The 18,048-nt window shown below is 44.6% G+C and overlaps 1 protein-coding gene across 4 annotated transcripts in view; it reads right to left on the reverse strand.

The window, feature by feature from the left end:
• The window catches only part of NEK7 (NIMA related kinase 7), a 95,036-nt gene that overhangs the window by 33,739 nt on the left and 43,249 nt on the right, over positions 1–18,048 (reverse strand). The gene's annotated exons all lie outside the window — the stretch shown is intronic.

The raw sequence follows: 18,048 nt of genomic DNA on the forward strand, positions 1-18,048 counted from the left end.
CAGCAGTGGCACTGGGAGGGGTAGCTACAGGGTGGGCTTCAGCTACCCCAAAATTCCCCAAAAGCCAACACTCTCAGAGCCACCACCCACCCTGCCACCACCCATTCAAAGCACAGCCCTGCCCCGCTGGGAAGAGGCTGGCGCAGCCCCTGACCCTGAGCCAGTACCAGGCAGCTCACCCTCATCCTGCCCACAAATCTACCCATGCCTCCCCCAGGGGTGCATGCAGCAGCAGGGGAGCCCCCCTTTGCATTCCCTTGTGACCCCCTAATGAGCTGTCTGTGGCTTCATCCCATGCCCCACCTCACCCTGGAGGTGTGTCACATGTATCAGCATCCCCACACTGAAAAATGGCAACAGGGGTGCTTTAACTAAAGCTCATCACATAAGCTTTAGTTAAAGTGCCCCACCACCATTTTTAAATTCAGAGATGCTTATACATGTGACACTGGAGTCTGCTGGAGTGTGGTAATTATCATGCTGCAGCAGACTTGGTTAATCGATTAATCAAGTCTGCTCCAACATGCTGTACAGTACATTGGAGAAGCCTCCTTGCACATGTATAGGCACCCATACTGTCCTTTCTTTAGCAGTATTTGGTGGAGTGCAATTGCCACAATATAAGCACAAGTGAAAATCTTTCTTGAGGAAGAAACTTAAGCTTAATGCTATGGAAAAAAGGAAGATGGAATGGATAGATTTGAAGAAGTGGATGAAATGGAATAATAAGCAAAGAAGTTCTCAGCAAGAAAACTAGGAGTGCACCAATAGATATTTTTTGGGCCAATACTAATGGTTGATTTTTAACAAGCCATATTGGCTGATACCTATACTATTACCGATATGGAGCCGGGCAACTTGGAGAGCAGTGTCCAGCTGGTAAGTCTGTTGGAGGGGAAGGGGCACAGGGAGGGAAGGGGCATGGAGGAAGGCAGATTGAGGCCTCTACTGTGAGGGAAGGAGTGGGGCAGGGGCAGGGGTAGGGGCAGGGGCAGGGGCAGGGGCTGCGCAGTCAGGGCAGGGCAGGGCAGGGCATGGGATGGAGCTGCAAGGAGCTAATCTGGGGGGAGTGGTGACTCCCGGCGGGGTGAAGGGCTGGGCTGTGCTCAGAGACGGTGGTGGCAGTTCTGGGAGGGGGACAAAGAAAGGGCTGCAGCCACCGCAAAATTTGCCTTTGCCTCCACAACCACCAACTCCCAGTGCTGCTGCTGCCTGTCCCTAGTGCAGCCCTGCCCAGCATCATTGCCAGGAAGAGCCTGGGGCTACCCTCAGCCCCAGCCTGCAGCAGCAACCTGCCCTCACCCCATGCATAGATCTGAGGGCACATGCCCTCCATGACCTCCTGAGCTACACGTAGCAGCAGGAGCTGCTCCCCTCCATACCCAGCTCAGTCCCAAGCCCTGCCCCACCCCGGCTGGGCAGTGCTTGCTCCTGCCCCAGCCCCATTCCCTCCCTCACCTTGGGGGCCTTGGTCTGTCCCCCCCACCATGCCCCTTACCTCCCCCAACAGACTTACCAGCCAAACCTGACTGCTCTCCACACTGCCAGGATGTGCTCCTGGTCACCTGCATGCTGCACTGCAGCTATGCACACACACGTGCCATTTTCTGGCCACATCAACCAAAAAAAAAAGATTTCTGATACAATTAATTTTCCTTATACAGGTGCTGATCCAATATGGGACCAATATATCGGTGCAACTCTAAACAAAACTAAAGGTGAAGCATTTGGTACAGAGGAAACGGGGAGGCTGAAAATACAGCTAAGACAGGAAGGTTAAACCAAAGAGTTCTAGCTGTTTGAACAAAAAGGAAAAGTTCAGAACTTAGGGAATAGAGGGGGAAAATTGCAAAATTTCGACCTAATTTGAACATGCAGTAAAATGAAAGGAAATCTGTGAAAGGGTCAAAGATGACTAGAGATTCACCTTCATTATAGGACTATGCAGTAATAACAGGATTTCATGCTTTATGTAGTGATTCTGTTCTTATGCATCATTTAAATAGTTTACCATCATGTATCCTATCCTGTTCACACTTTTAGATAATGTTATTTTAAAAAGCTGACATTCTAACAGACCTTTCTAGAATTCACTAGTTCTGGAATTTGCTTTAAAAAAAATCAAACAAAGAGCCTTGTTACACACTGCACTTTGAGCTGCTCAAATGTTGATCAATGTTAGTGCTAGCTTGAGTTTAGAGCAGTCATACCTTAAGGCTAATAACCTTCTCTGACTGTCCCCCACCTACACAGCTGATTTGCCATTAGAGGTCTGGGGAGCCAGGACAGCTTTTTATCCTTGCTCTAGGTGGGGCAGTGTGGGAGATGGGTTGGGGAAGGGGTGAGAACATGAAGCTAGGAGGCAGAGAGTTAATGGGATGGGGCAGGTAATGAAATGGGAGTTGGAAAGGAAATTGGGGTGGGGGGACAGAGGTGAAATGAAGACAACCAGCCACTGAAAAGGGTAGAATAAAAAGAAATTAAAAAAAAAAGGAATTAAAAAAGAAATAAGAGGAAGTAAATTAAAGAAGGTTCCATAGTTTCATAAATTGGGATGGGGTGGGGGTTACTGACCATGCTTCCCAGGTGGCTGGGAGGTGGGAAAGATGAGGGAAGGCACTTTTGGGGAGCTACTGCTCCTGCACCGGGAAGGAAGCCCCACCTCATGGGGACCCAATCTGGCCCTGGCCCCTACCTTGTCTCCCCCCACCCCCCAGACCCTCTCCTGGGCCCATTCATGTCCTGTGACCTGGCTGGTTGGCATGTGCTCTGCAGACTATTTCCATGGAGTAGCACCCCTGGGATTGGGAAGATCACACCCCTGGGGATCAGAGAGGGAGTTAGCTTAGTGTCAGAATTGTCTCCTGGGCAGTAGATTTTAGGGGGTGGAAAGTTTTTTCCACACAGAAATAGAAGGTGGTGGAGGGGACACTGCATCCTGGGATGTTAGAGGACTGTAACTTGGGTGGCTCATCTGTGGGGAGTGGACATATGTTAATGGAACACGAGCTGGGTAATACAGATCAGAGATCTGCCCTGGAGTGGTGTAACTTTAAGCTGTCTAAAGTGTGCTTAAAATTAATTTCAGGTGTTAATATGTGGACTATCCAGGGGGTTAAGGGCTCTAGGAGCTGCCTAAAATTAATGCGCAACAAAGCTGGAACAAACAAAGCAAGCAGATGCTGTTCCAATTGAACACCAACATTTAATGAGTTAAGGTAACTTTGTTTTTTTTTTTTTTTAAACCACAACTGATGTTGCAAAGCAATCTTTTGCCTATACCAAACACCTAAGAATCGAGGCTGCAGCACCTAACTGCTAACAATTTTTTTTAAGTACTTTATCATGTATTTCATAGACATTAGATTTCATAGGCATTAGGGCTGGAAGGGACCTTGGAAAATTATCAAGTCCAGCCCCCCGCCCAAAGGGCAGGAAGTCAGCTGGCGTCATATATTTGATAACAAAATATCCTTTTCAACTATTTACATTTTATTTAATCTATTTTTCTAGCATCCAGAATTATGTTATAGTTATTTCCATAATAAAGTAATGCAAAATTACATATTTACCCCCCATACTTAACAATCCAGCTTTGCAGAAGTTTTGCCTGCTCGGTTAGTTAGGATGCAATGCATTATTTTCCAAGATGCAGAAGAATATGCATCTGACATGTAATATTTCTTCATCACATAAACTGACTTAATACATATCACGAACCCATACAACCTTAAGTTATTTAAATTATAACAAAAAAGGGGCTAAGGACACTGCAAATTGAGAAATGAAAAAACAATTCTGAAAAATAATCTCTCAGTAGCACTGAAATAAGACTGTCCAGGGGTTGGCAATGTTTTTGGGCAGAGTGCCAAAAAATGCCCAAAACACCTGCAACCTCAACTTGTAAGATGCTGGCATGCCAGGGACACACAGCAGGAGAATCATGAGGGTCCTGATCCTTGTCCAGCACAGCACTGGCCCCTTCCCTAAGGTGCACATGTCAAGCAAAATGCTTTATGATGCCATGTTCTGGCTCATGTTGCCCTAGACAATGAATGTGATGGACACAACGAAATCCAGGAAGATCATTGTTTAATGCAAACGACCAGCTATTTAGCTCAGTTGGTAAAACACGATTTAACAAAACCCAGGTTGCAGGTTTGATCCCCAGTTAAACTAGATGATCTCTTGAGGTCCCTTCAGTCTATGACACTGAAAATTGAAATCAGATTTCCTTTCATAGACACATAACCCGAAAAACATAACAACTGAAATAAAGAACACAAAAACTGCTATGATCATTTTCAATATATACAGATTCTTCTATATTCATCATGTATTAAAATGCTTCAAAAATGTAAATACCATTTATAGGGGTGTAGGCTGTAGCTGTGTTGGTCTAAAGACATAGGCAGACAAGGTTCTTTGGGTAAATCCGATATCTTTTATTAGACCAACTCAAATATTTAAGTTGGTCTAAAAAAAGGTATCGGATTTACCCAAAGAACCTTGTCTGCCTAATACCATTTAAATGCTTTTTTCTCTTTTTTGACACTAACTCAGATCTAAAGGCTTTTTATTATCTTCAGAAGATTCAATGAACAACTCTTTCTTTTCTAAAGACTACAGAGAGAAAGGGAAAAAGATGGTTCATGAAAAATTCTTGACTTTCCAAGTTTAACAAAGATCCCTAGAAAAGCTCCTGATTGAAGTTCATTTTAATTTGATTTTCAACAGATTTCATTCCTTTTTCAGCATCAACAACAGTTACCAACCTTCCCTGCTGACCAGTCAAGCCACGATCATTTGGCTCCATCAATATTTTAAACATAACTCTGAAAGCAAAAATTACTGTACTAGTAATCAAAAAATCACAAAAAACCCCCTGAGCATCAAGGAAGTGAAATTTCTGAACATTGCATTATTTTAGTTCTCTCAGCAGAGGCTTAACCACGCTCCTTAAAAAATACACTTCAACATGTTTAAGTTTAACAATATTTGTTTACATGCATTTCTTTTCAATAAAACCTCTTGGGAAAATTGGTACATAAAGATAAGGTAAAGTTCTTGTTAAGAGTTATTATTTTTGACTCCCAATAAAACCAATGGCATGGTACAATAAAATACATCAGGCTCCCATTCTAACTTGTCAGTTTTATACTTACAAAACAAAACAAAAGAAACAAAGAAGCACAACCTTCCTTCTCTATTCTTAAAAGGTTTTTTGCACAGCACAGAATTACTACTGACATGGCAGATTTTTCCAATACAACAATCAGTACAGAATTGTGAAAGAAAAAACAACTGTTCTAACAACTTTTTGTAAAGCATTTCAAATATGGAAAGCATAAAAACAATTAACATTCTTTTTTTTTTTTTCATCTCTTCAAACATGAGATAGACCATTCAGACATCCAAGGGCAAGGATAGGGAGAAACCTTCTGCCCAAATGAAATGTACCAAAACTAATTTTTAACATTCCTAGGCATAAAGTTAACCTCATAAAATGGCTGGGACAGGAAAACTTAACACAGTAGCTCCAATAGCTATGGACACCCTCATTCACATATATAGGCTGTCAAAACTATTTTATTATTAATTATTTTAGCAGAAAAGTGTCAATATTTTTATTCATGGTTACTGGGTGCAGAACAATGACCGGGGTCCATGTTTTTCCATGGCAAATGGAAAACCCAGATTTTCTTATTTCAAGGAGAAAAATCACAAAGTGGAAAATCTGTGGTTTCCCCTTGCAGCTTGGCAGAGTTCCAGCCCACAAGGGGTTGCTTGCGGCTGAGGAGAGCAGAGGCAGGGGTGACGTGCATGTGTGCACATGCACACATACACATGGCCAGCAATGCAGCCATGCAGGGTGGTGGAGACCAACACCCACAGCTGCCTGCAGGTAAATCTGTGTATGTGTGTGTGTGTGGGGGGTGGGGCATAGACAATGCATGGAAGGGTAAGGGGGTATAGGCAATGCGTGACAGGGGCATAACCTGTGCGAAGACTGACGCAACAGCTCATGCAAAGCCTGCACACTGAGGGAGGGAGTGGAGCAGGACTGTAGCTGGGCAAACTGCCAAGCTGGGGTGGTACACAGTGCCCAGGGCCCAGGCAGGAATGCATGGCCACATGGCCTGGCCAGAGAGTGGGACAGCGCCACCAGCAGCTTCTCCAGAGGGGGGACTGGGAGGAAGCAGAGAGGTGTTGGGTGCAAGAGGCAACAAGTTGGAGGGGCATGGGGGGGCACATGCCCCTTCAGAATTCTGCACCCACCGCAGCACTTAGGACTGCAGCCTGGCCAGACAAGCACCTCCACAGCCCAGTGGGCAGGACATAACAGTGGAGGTGGGGCAGTGAGATTTGTTGCCACTGCCACAAGCCCCATGCCAGCTGTGCCACCATGGCTGCAAGGTGTCCTTCCCACTGTGGTGGCAGACAGGCAGGGATTGCCTCACCATGGCAGTGCAGCTGGTACGGGGCTCACAGCAGTAGCAGCAACAAATCTCGCTGCCCTGCTCCACCTTCCTGCACCTGGCCCAACCCATGCTAGGGTGTGGAGGCAGGTATCCCTCCTACTCACTAAACTTCCAACCATAGTCTGATAGCATTTATCTTCTTGAGTCTGTGGACAACCTGAAGCAATGACTCAGAGGCATGGATTCCATTTTTACTTTATAATTATTGGCACTTTCCTGAAGAAGGTGATCAGCATTTACTAACCAAGGAAGATACCCTATATCTACACATACTTAAGGGATATTAGCTTAATGTATTTTATTAGAAATCTAAAATTTTACTAGATTTAAAAAAAAAAAAAGAAGAGAGAAATGACCTCTTTCTTATTCACAAAACAATTAAACTTTCTACTTATGATCTGTGTCAAGCTTTATTTTATAGAAAGTGGTTTTAATTAAGCTGCGTAAAACCAGAACGATGTGACGTTATTTATTTAAATAACTCTACCTTGAATGTATTAGATTTGGCGGGGGGGGAGCTTATCAAAACATATTATCTAAAATTGAACTATTAAACAAAGGAAATAATAATTGTAGCTAGTCTGTTCACTTTGTCTTCTGATATTTGAGAGCTAGTACTGTAGAACTCACAGCATTCGTATCAGGGTGGTTTGAAATCCTGCTTAGTTCAAGAAGGTTGCCAAATTAAGAAGTCACCTGGCTACTTGCAGTGACTTTTACTTCAAAGGGTGCCACTTGTCTGATCAGCTGTAGCTCATCAGTTGTTCCAAAAAACTCATCAGAGAAGTGCACCACTTGAAAGAAAAGCCACAGCAAGCAGCTGGAGTACCTGAGCAGTTCTACACAGCTGTTTGCTGCTGCTCTGTATACCCCAAGCTCACTGGGTCTCAACCTTTTTGAAACCAAGGCATCCCTCCATAATTTTTGTGAATTGAGTGAAACACAATTTCAAAACTTAATATATAGATTACAGTGCCCTCCTTGTGGAGAGAGGCTGGGCAGTGACGGTTTCGACTGTCCAGGCAGGGACAAGCCTGCGCCTGTGCTTATCTGGTCAATTTATCTGCTCATTTTCTTACACCTGTCATCACCTTCAAAGAATATGGTAGCACCCTGGTTGAGAATCCCTGCCCTAGCTACTTCAAAGGGAGTTTCGGAGCCAAAGCCTGCAAACTATATGGGGTCTACTGTAGCTCTCATCTTTTCACACCTCATCTCTATATATAGATACAGAGCAGAAGAGGAAAATAAGATCTCCTTGCTCAACTCCCAGTTGGCAACTTTAAATGAACAAGACATTGACAAAATTAGTTCAATAAACTGAAACTGAGGAAATATTCTTTCTGCAGCTACAGAAGAGGTTACTGCTATCAAAATATGTTTTAACATTTTCACAAGATCTGGTTATTACAGGAGCTTAACCAGTCAATTCTACTAGCTGAACAGTTTGACTTTCATTTAGACTTTACAGAAAAACATACCACTTGAATGGTTTTTTCTTCTAGTTGAATTTAAAATGTTTTTCACAGATTGCTATGAATTAGCCCTTAATATAGAGCACCATCTTTTCAAACTTAAATTTTCAATGGGTTCATTAAAACTGTATTAACTTCAGTAAAAAAAGCACTTTTTTTTAAACATACACTGATTTTCATCCACCCTACAATGTAGTAGCAAAATACTATACTTAGGTTAGGGAGAGAAGCTACACACCAACTGGTTTAAGTGATCAGAAACTGGTTTAAACCTGTAACAGAACAGAAATTCAATGCACATAAACCACTTCAAAATGGCCAAAACTGATTTAAGGTAAACCTGGTTGGATGTGGTATCAGACTTAACTTGAACCAGGAAGGGATCCGGGACAGAAGTTCCATAAACTGGTTTGACCTAAATCAGTTAACTCACAGTCCCCCAGCATCCCAGGATACTTTGCAGCCCTGGTCTATGCTGTCTGCTTCATTGGAGCAGGGACTGCCTTGCCTCTCTGCTCCTTAGCCTGCTTCCTGCCTGCATCTGTCAGCCCATAGGGACTGGGGGAAGGGGGGTGAAGAGGAGAACAGACCCCCAGACTCCTCTAACCAGGGCCTACACAGAATGTGGGGGAGGGAAAGCCCTTGTGGCAGGGTCCATCAGCTGCCCTTCCCCGCTCTCCAACTGCCAATTGCTTCAGCAGTTCCCACAGAAGGGAAGAGAAGGAGTCCTCCCAGCTGGGTGCCTGCCCATGCAACCCAGCATGGGGCCACGGGGGGTCCCCCACCTTGGGGGACTTCTCCCCTCGCCAGCCCAGGGCAGTCCCAGGGACCTAAGGGGAAGGCAATCAGGTTGGTCAAGCATAACTTGCCCTTGGTGAATCCCTGCTGACTGTTCCTAATCAAATTCTTCTCCTCTAAATGCTTAGAAATTGGTTCATTCAGGATCTACTCCATGATTTTTCCAGGAACTGAGGTGAGGCTGACCAGTCTGTGGTTTCCTGGATCTTCCTTTTTCCCCTTTCTTAAATATGGGCACTACGTTTGCCCTTTTCCAATCATCCGGGACCTCTCCTGATCACCATGAGTTTTCACAGATGATGGCCAGTGGCTTTGCAACCTCATCAGCCAACTCCCTCAGCACCCTCAGATGCATCCTGTCCAGCCCCATGGACTTATCCACATCTTTTCTAAACAGTCCCTAACCTGTTCTTTCACCACTGTTGGCTGCTGCCCTCCTCCCCAAACTGTGCTGCCTGGTGCAGTAGTCTGCGAGATGACCTTGCCTGAGAAGACTGAGGTGAAAACAGCACTGAGTACTTCAGCCTTTTCTGCATCTTCTGTCACTAGGTTGCCTCTCCCATTCAGTAAGGAACCCACACTTCCCCTGACCTTTCTCTTGTTACTGACAATTGTAGAAACCCTTCACATCCTTTGCTAGCTGCAACTCAAATTGTCCTTTGACCTTCCTGACTTCATCCCTTCATACCCAAGCAATACTCCTATACTCCTCCCTAATTTTTGTCAAAATTTCCACTTCTTATAAGCTTCTTTTCTGTAATTTAGCTTACTGAAGAGCTCCCAGCTAAGCCAAGCTGGTCTTCTGCCATATTTGCTAGTCTTCCTGCACATTGGGATGGTTTGTTCCTGCACTCTTAGTAAGGCTTCTTTAAAGTACAGTCAGCTCTCCTGGGCCCCTCTCCCCCTCAGACTGGCTTCCCAGGGGATTGTGAGTTCCCCGAGCAAGTCAAAGTCTGCTTTTCTGAAGTTCAGAGTCCTTACTCTGCTGCTCTCCATCCTTTCTTTCCTCAGGACCCTGAAGTCAATCATCTCGTAGTTACTGCTGCACAAGTTGCCATCCCCTACTACATTCCCTACCAGTTCTTCCCTGTTTATGAGCAGCAGGTGAAGAAGAGCATAGGTCCTAGGTGACTGTTCCAGCACTTGCACCAGGACACTGTCCCCAGTACTTTCGAAAAAAACTTTTTGGACTGCCTGTGCACTGCTGCATTGTCCCCCCAGAAGATGCCAGGGTGACTGAAGACCCCCGTATGAAATAGGGCTTCTGATTGGGAAACTTCTGCTAGCTGTTTGAAGACAGCCTCATCTACCACTTCCTCCTGGTCACTGGTCTATAGCAGAACCCCACCATAACATCATCCTTCTTGCTCGCTCCTCTAAGCCTAACCCAGAGACTTTCAACAGGCCTATCTCCAGTTTCATACTGGAGCTCTGAGCAATCATATGGCTCTTTTACATAAAATGCAACTCCTCCTCCTCTCCTCCCCTGCCTGTCCTTTCTGAACAGTTTATAACCATCCATGACAGTGCTCCAGTCATCCGAGCTATCCCACCAAGTCTCTGTTATTCCAATCACATCATAATTCCATGACTGCAAGGTCTTCCAATTCTTCCTGCTCGTTTCCCAGGCTCCATGCATTCATGCATTCATGTACAAGTACCTGAGGTAACTAGTTGATTGCTCTGATTTCTCAGGAATAATAAGAACAGCTCCCCTGTTGCTCAGTCCTGTTTGCTCTTCCTATAGGTCACCAACTTCTCCACTTGCCACAGGGCTTTGGTCTCCATCCCCCAGCAAACCAAGTTTAAAGCCCTCTTTCAGTAGGTTAGCCTGTATGAGAAGATGCTCTTCTCTCTGTCGAGTAGATCCTGTCTCTTCCTAGCAATCCTTGGAACATCGTCCCATGATCAAGGAAGCGAAAGCTCTGTTGGCGACACCACCTACACAGCAAGGCATTGGTCTGCAGGATGCACCCATTCCTGCCCAGGCCCTTTCCCTTGACCTGAAGGATCGAAGAGAACACGACCTGAGCCCCTGTCCACTTCAGCCTTGCAAACAGAGGCCTGCTGTCACTTTTGATCTGGCCAGTCTCCATAGGTGACCAGACGGGTGTGCAGCAAGAAGTAGTAGTCAGAGGAGTCTTGGTAATCTCTCTATGACATCTTGGATCCAGGCTACAGGCAAGCAGCGAACTTCCTGAGACAAGAGGTCAGGTCAGCAGATGGATCCCTCCCTCCCCATCAGAAGGGAGTCTCCAGGCACCACCACCTGTCACTTCTTGGTAGTGGTGGTCTCAATCCTTCCCACCTTGAAGAGGCTTGGCTTGTCCTCTTCCACCAATGGCGGAGATTTGAGAAGCTTTGCAGTCAAGTTGCTATATCATGAAGGCAAAAACAGACTATGCTTTTTCTGGAAAAATCCTTTTACGCTATATGTTTATTTGCATGGGTATTCAAGAAGACACATGGTGATACTTCTCTTGGTCTCGGCAGAATAAGCCTGTGTTCCAGAGAACTCAAATACTGAGTGGAGGGTGAGTAATGGGATCCACAATGCCTAAACAGATTTACTACTTTATTTTCAGTATGTCAACAAAGATTCCACAATAAAGACAGTGGTATCAAGGAGTTTCACCTGCATTAGCCATAGCACCAAAGCATTGTACTCCCAAATTTAGCATAATTTAGATGGCCAAGAACCAGGAGATATGTGTGCTGCATGTGGTGCCAAAGTCAGGTGAGGTCAGGGGCCAGGTGCAACAATGCAAGTACTTGCAAGCTCAAGCAGGTGTTGCAGTAAACAAACCCAGTGTGCTTGGCTAGCAAAGCCTCTCTAGAGTTGTCAGTGCCTCCCCCTACCACTGACCTCCTGCAGGTTGATAAGACAGGAGAAATGCAGTGTATGCTCATTGGGTAGACAATGATACCGCCCACCCTGGCTCTCCCACTACATACTTGCCTACACTGAATTGATTTTTTAATTGAAATCTGCATGACTAGGAACTCAGTTGTGTTTACAAATCTGTACATGTTTCTGCACACCAATTCATACAGGGGCTGAACAAGCTTACTAAAGAAGCTGGGTAGGACTTGACTGTGCTGGCGGAAGTATGGACCTGCCAGTGCCCCTGGATTGGAAAGGGGTGGGGGGGAGAGGCAGAGGGAGTCCCTGGGTGCATGTCCTACCCTCTGCAGCCAGCATTTTCCTGGTGCTTGATTGTCCTTGGGAAGGTCTGAAGATATACCCTGCAGGGGATCACTGCACCAGAGCTGGGGAAATCCAGCAGTACATGCTCGTTCCATGTTCTGCTGTACTACAGACAACCAGGCACTTGAATAGCTATACACACATCAAACACTGCATTTTTGACACTGCAAATTTCCCATAAACTCTTATTACTTCAACTGGATGCCTGCCCATGCCCTAATGGTAGTTTTGGGAAGAAGGTGAGTAGATTAGTGGACTGATGCAGGCAAAATTCCAAGACCTTCTAAGCCAGGGCATCAAATATTTATTTCATGGGTACCCATCACTCAGCTCTTGGTCTTGCCCCTGCATCCAGAACTGACCCACATGCAGCACATGCCAGACTGGCCCCATGCGCGGGACCCGGGATGCATGGTATACACTGGTACAGTACCTGCACTGTCTGCCCTAACCAACTAGCTATGTGTTTAACAGATGAATACATATGCAGGAAGCGAATGAAGAATCCTAGTGGCATTGAATGTGACAATACCAAGCTCAACTGAATTAGATATAGCTTGCAATTTTGTTCTAGTGTGTTTTGCGTGCAGCAAGTAGTAGTAAAAAACTGCTTTATTTGGTGATCAGGATTCGGTCACTGGCAATGTCTTCAGGACTAAGTACAGACAGTCAAAAAGCCCAAGGCTGAATCAATTAAATCTCTGCAGATGAATCTAAGCTGTGTAGATTTAATCAATAAGCAAGTGAATGGACATTCACTTTTGATTCCAGAAACGAAGCTACATACCTGAAGTGGCCCAGGCCAGAAGCTAAGGTGAGCTAGAGCATGCCTCCCTGCTTGGTTGGAGCAGATGGCCTGGGCCAACGCTAGCCAACTCACCCCATGGAAAGGGGATGGGGGAGGGGGTGCAGGAGAGGTGCAAAACTTCCTGGGATGCTGAAGGACTATGAATTCACTTGCATCTGGAGGGGATCTGGGACAGAAGTTCAAGAAACAAGTTTAACCTAAATCAGTTCAGTTTGATACTGCATCCATCCAGGTTTATCTTAAATTTATTTCAGACATTCTGAAAGTGCTTTATGTTCACTGAACTTCTGTTGTGTTCGAGATTTGAACCAGTTTCTGATCACTTATAGCAGTTTATGTGTAACTTCTATCCCTAGGCCAGGAGGTGAAGCAAAACATATTACTGTTACTCCTCTGGTTCCATATACAGCATTTCTTGACAGTGCTCTCTCTCTAATGTCAGTGGTCTCATAGTTGCATACCATAAGGATAGAGCAGACACTTCTGACAGTGGAAGTTCAATACCATTCCTAATCCAATTGTGGTTGAACCCTTCAGGAGCTGTAACAGGGGCTTGAACGGAAGCCCCATTACTGGGTAAACCTGGGACACGGGTAAATGCGAGAGCTGGGGCACGGTGGTGGAGGGTTAGTACATCGGGGAAGGATGAGGGTGATTATAGATGCCGTCACACTTAAAAGGCGGAGCAAGAGAACCAGCACTCACCCTCAGAGCACCAGAGAGGAGCAGAGCACCTGTGGGGAGCAGTGGAACAACAGAAGGAACCTCAAACGGAGGAACAAGGGATCCACAGCAAGCCAGCAAGACAGGGGACACTTACCCAGAGGTGTGTGGATGGCTTGGGAGACCAGCAGGACCCACAGGAAGCCAGAGAGCCCTACCTGGGGAAGCCCCAGAGACAAGCGATCTCAGCAATTGTCCCCCACCTCCACCCCCCAGCAGGGGAACCGCCAGGATTGGGAGAGGATCAGAAGAAGCTGGCAATTAGCAGAGCGGTGGAACAGTCACTTCCACATTAATAAGGCAATTAGCATGGTTATCTAAATTGTAGCAGCATTCAATGAAGACCAACACCAGGGTGGCTAACTTCGTGGTGGTCTGTTCCTCACTCCCCACTCAGGGATTAACATCCAATCCTTTTCTCCCATCTCAGAAGTCATGGCAGGTGAGTCCTGAGAGGAACAGAGCGGGAAACAGACACACACCTACAGGGAAAAACCTGATTTTTATGAAGTCTCATGAATTACCCTCAGCAACAGGGACAGTGTAGCCCGCAAGCCACCTAAGTGATAGCACGGGTTGACTGGGCAGTTTCCCTGGCCCCAAACACTTTAAAGTACATGTTTCTGGGTCAGCCCCGGCCACACAACAGCAGCCCTGTCCCAGGTGCCACCTGGCAGCAACAGGAACTGGGCTGCATCAAAGGCTCTCTACCAGGTGATTACACTCCTTGGAGGGGGAGAGGTAGAGAAGACCACTGTGGGATAGTGGAATTCCACGTAATGTGCAAGATATTCAAATTAATGGGTGATACAAGTCACAAAGTACTTCCACATACAATGAGTTACTTTATTACATCATAAAATTGCTTGAATGTCTAGCACACACAAGCAAAATTTACATTAAATCACACAATTAATTCAATGTTTGCCAGGAGCTTTGTGGCTGTTATTTAAAAGTCATACCCACACATGATGAAAAAGAAAACATGAACAGTACAGAATATAATAATCCAATGCTCTCAATTCATAAGACTTTGTCATTGACTGATTGTTTATCAAGTCAAATAAAGAGGCTGTGTAATATGCAGTAAAGCTTACCAAAACTTTTATTTGAAGTCCAATATTCACATTTAAGAACGAAGAAAATTTGAAAGCTCAGATAAAATTATAAATTAGCCTATACAGTAAAACTAAATTTTGACACTCTTAGACACCAAAACTAGGTTAACAGAACATTTTCAAGATAGTGAAATCAAGCACTTACAAATTCTGATACATTAGATGGTACTTTAAATTGACTCTGTGTGTGTATGCATGTGGGTGGGTGCGCAGGTATGTGTGTGCACATGCACACACACATACACACACACTATGATGTAGTATTAATTCCAAAACCTTTTTTTTCCTTCTACAGAGCCCTCCCACAGAAGAAAAGGTGCTCAGTTAGTGAAAATCTATTCAGTGTTTTGTTAACATTTCTCATCATTCAGTACAAGGTGTTAGGCCTTATTTACTGAACTCCATTCAAACATTGCTATGAAGACAATTATTTCAGATTTTGTCCTTGTAGGCTTTTCTATAGTAGTCACCACTACAATACACTATCAGAATGCTCCCTAAACTTTAATCTACCTTTACAAAATCCTGAAGAGATGAAAATAATCTCCATGTTACCTAAGGGAAACTGACTAAAGAAATTAAGATCATATTGCCTTCAGTCTTCCAAACAAACACCCCAGCAGATGTTAAGAACACAAATAAATGGCATGTGAGATACTATGTGTAGTTTGGGTGCAATTTCATTATCTATACTAAAAGAGAAAGGAGGAGTCCTCAGATTAACAGTAGCAACCCACATCTCACTGAGAGTCCCATTATTGGGACTGGATATTGCTCCAACTTTTCCAAACTGGCAAATACCTTATCACCTTAGAATAATAATATCCTGCACGTTTGTAACTTTTTCCCCAGACAGGTCCTCAGGAACCTGCTCTGCAATTCCATCAAGCTCTGCAGCCTAAAGAATTTGTACCAGCTGGGCCAAACATATTTGATGAGACCTTCGGTACAGCAAACTGTAGGTCTGTATTGGGAAATCACCCTCTGGGGAGGTGCGCAGGAAGGGGAAGGGGCCGGTGTCTGACCCCTTGCCCTCCACCACTCCTTTCCCTACCACAACAGTGGGAGGGGGATATACGTAAAACAACCTTCCACTAATTAGATTTTCTACAAGAAAAATTATAATACTTGTATAAATTTTCCATGTATAGACTCTAAATTATTAAAGGATCATTTTAAACTCTAAGTCATCTTGGATTTGGATAAATATAGTAGACTATTTTTATTCATACTGCTAGTTATTATTGATAAGATTAGATTTAATCTAAAATTATTTGGCACACTGATTCATAATCCCTTCACCCCATTGTCTAGGAAATGCTTTATTTTACTGAAGCCTTAGGTATTCTGCTATTGTTAATTGGGAATATTGAACTTCTGACTTAATTATATTTGTCAGAATGCTGTGAAGCAATTAATTATTTACTTGTAAAATCTAACTCACAAAAGAAGACTAGTGAGCTTTTCCCCCCTCCCTTTCCTACTCCCATTCAGAGACTATGAGATAGTTAGGCATATGCTCTTCATATATGATGCTTTATCATAGAAAATTAGGGTTGGAAAGGACACCTCAGGACAATATCTAGTTCAACCCCGTGGCTCAAGGCAGGACCATCCCCAACTAGAACATCCTAGCCAAAGCTTTGTCTAGATGGATCTTAAAACCTCCAAGGATGAAGATTCCACCACCCCTCTAAGTAAGCCACTCATTACCCTCCTAGTAAGAAAATTCTTCCTAATATCTAACCTAGATACCCCTTGTGGAAACTTGAAAACCTTGCTCCTTGTTCTGTCATCTGCCACAGGTGAGAACAGTCTGGCCCCATCTTTCTTTGAACCCCACTTCAGGCAGTTGAAGCCAGTTATTAAATCACCTCTTAGTCCCCTCTTCTCTAGACTAAATAGCTATGGACAGACACTACACATAAACCAGTTTAAATGATCAAAAACTGGTTTAAACCTGTAACGGAACGTAAGTTCAGTGCACATCAATCAGTTTCAAAATGGTTAAATCTGGTCTGAGATGAACCTGACTGAATGCAGTATCAAACTTAACTGATTTGGGTCAAACCAGTTTATGCAATGTCTGTCCCAGACCCCTTCCTGGTTTAAGTTAAACCAGATTCCCTCAGCATCCCAGGTTCTGTGCAGCCCTGGGCTATGCTGTGTGTTCCGGAGAACAGACCTGGCCCTGCCTCCCTTCTCCCTAGCCAAAGCTTTGGTGGATACTGCAGGTTCAGCAGCATCTGGCTGGCTTCCCCTGGGCCCCACCTCCACCCCCCAGCTCTGCTGCTTGCTACTCAAGCAGGGATCCCCCCTCCCTCCCATCTCCCACACTACAGATCCCAGCCTCACTAACGCTAAGAGGGGTGTAATGGCTAGAACCAGAGGGATTAATAAGCAATAAATATGTGCTTCTTGGAGGCATTTCATATTTTGCCTAACAGGTAATATTAGCTAATTTAAAGCTTGTAGGTTCATAACTCGCAAATGTAACTTGTCTGTCATAAGTTTAACCAAATGATAAAACTAACTGTTTGTATTAATCATGGAACTGACTGGGCCCCAAAGCTGAAGCTGTAGCTGCAAGATTAGCTGACCTGTTTTTGCTCAGGGTTCAGTCTTGATGAAAAAAACTGGATCCAACCGCCTGGCACACGCAACACATTCCAAGAAAGCATGTCCCAAGAAAGCATATTCAAAGAAACCTAAAAAGGTTGGGCTTAGGTGGAGTAATGTCAATTTCAAACCTAAAGGTGCCACACTGTAATTTGCTTATTGGATAAACCTGAGTCTAGGTTTTATGATAATTTTAACACCTTTCAATCCCATAGGGTAACAGCTATAGGGCATGATTGTGAGTGGCTCTAAAGCCAACAGATTAGCATAAGACTAGGTATAAAACAAGTACATGTGTCAGGTGACCAGCAGGAAGAAGGGAACAGAACAGTCATTGCTGTTCCAAGCCCAGACTCCTGACTCCCTGTGTGAGTGAAGATCGGATCCTGATCAAGGGACCTCCCCCAGTAATCCCTCCAACAGCATCGATCGGGGATGCCTGACTTTGCTGGAATCACTTGGCATGCACCTGGCATCGAGGGACTATCGATAAGTTGCTAACCCATGTCTATCTATCTGTTGTTTTGAACAGCCCAATGGCTGATACCCTCGCAGTGCCCAGTTGGCCTGTGACAGAATTTTGATCCATCTGTTATTATCTGTTGTTATTATTTACTATTAGCTTTTTAATACTGCATTATCTACTTATCACATTTATCTGTCTGTTAACTGTTGTGTGTGTAAACTATAATAAATTTGCCTTTGCTTCACTCCCAACTTTGCCTCCTCAATCCGAAACTGAACCGAACAGCCCAGTGGCTGATACCCTCACAGCGCCCAGTTGGCCTGCGATAAAACTGGTCTGTGACAGGGCGTG

Source organism: Crocodylus porosus, unplaced genomic scaffold, assembly GCF_001723895.1.
Source record: "Crocodylus porosus isolate Cpor-Errol unplaced genomic scaffold, CroPor_comp1, whole genome shotgun sequence".
Lineage (NCBI taxonomy): Eukaryota > Metazoa > Chordata > Crocodylia > Crocodylidae > Crocodylus > Crocodylus porosus.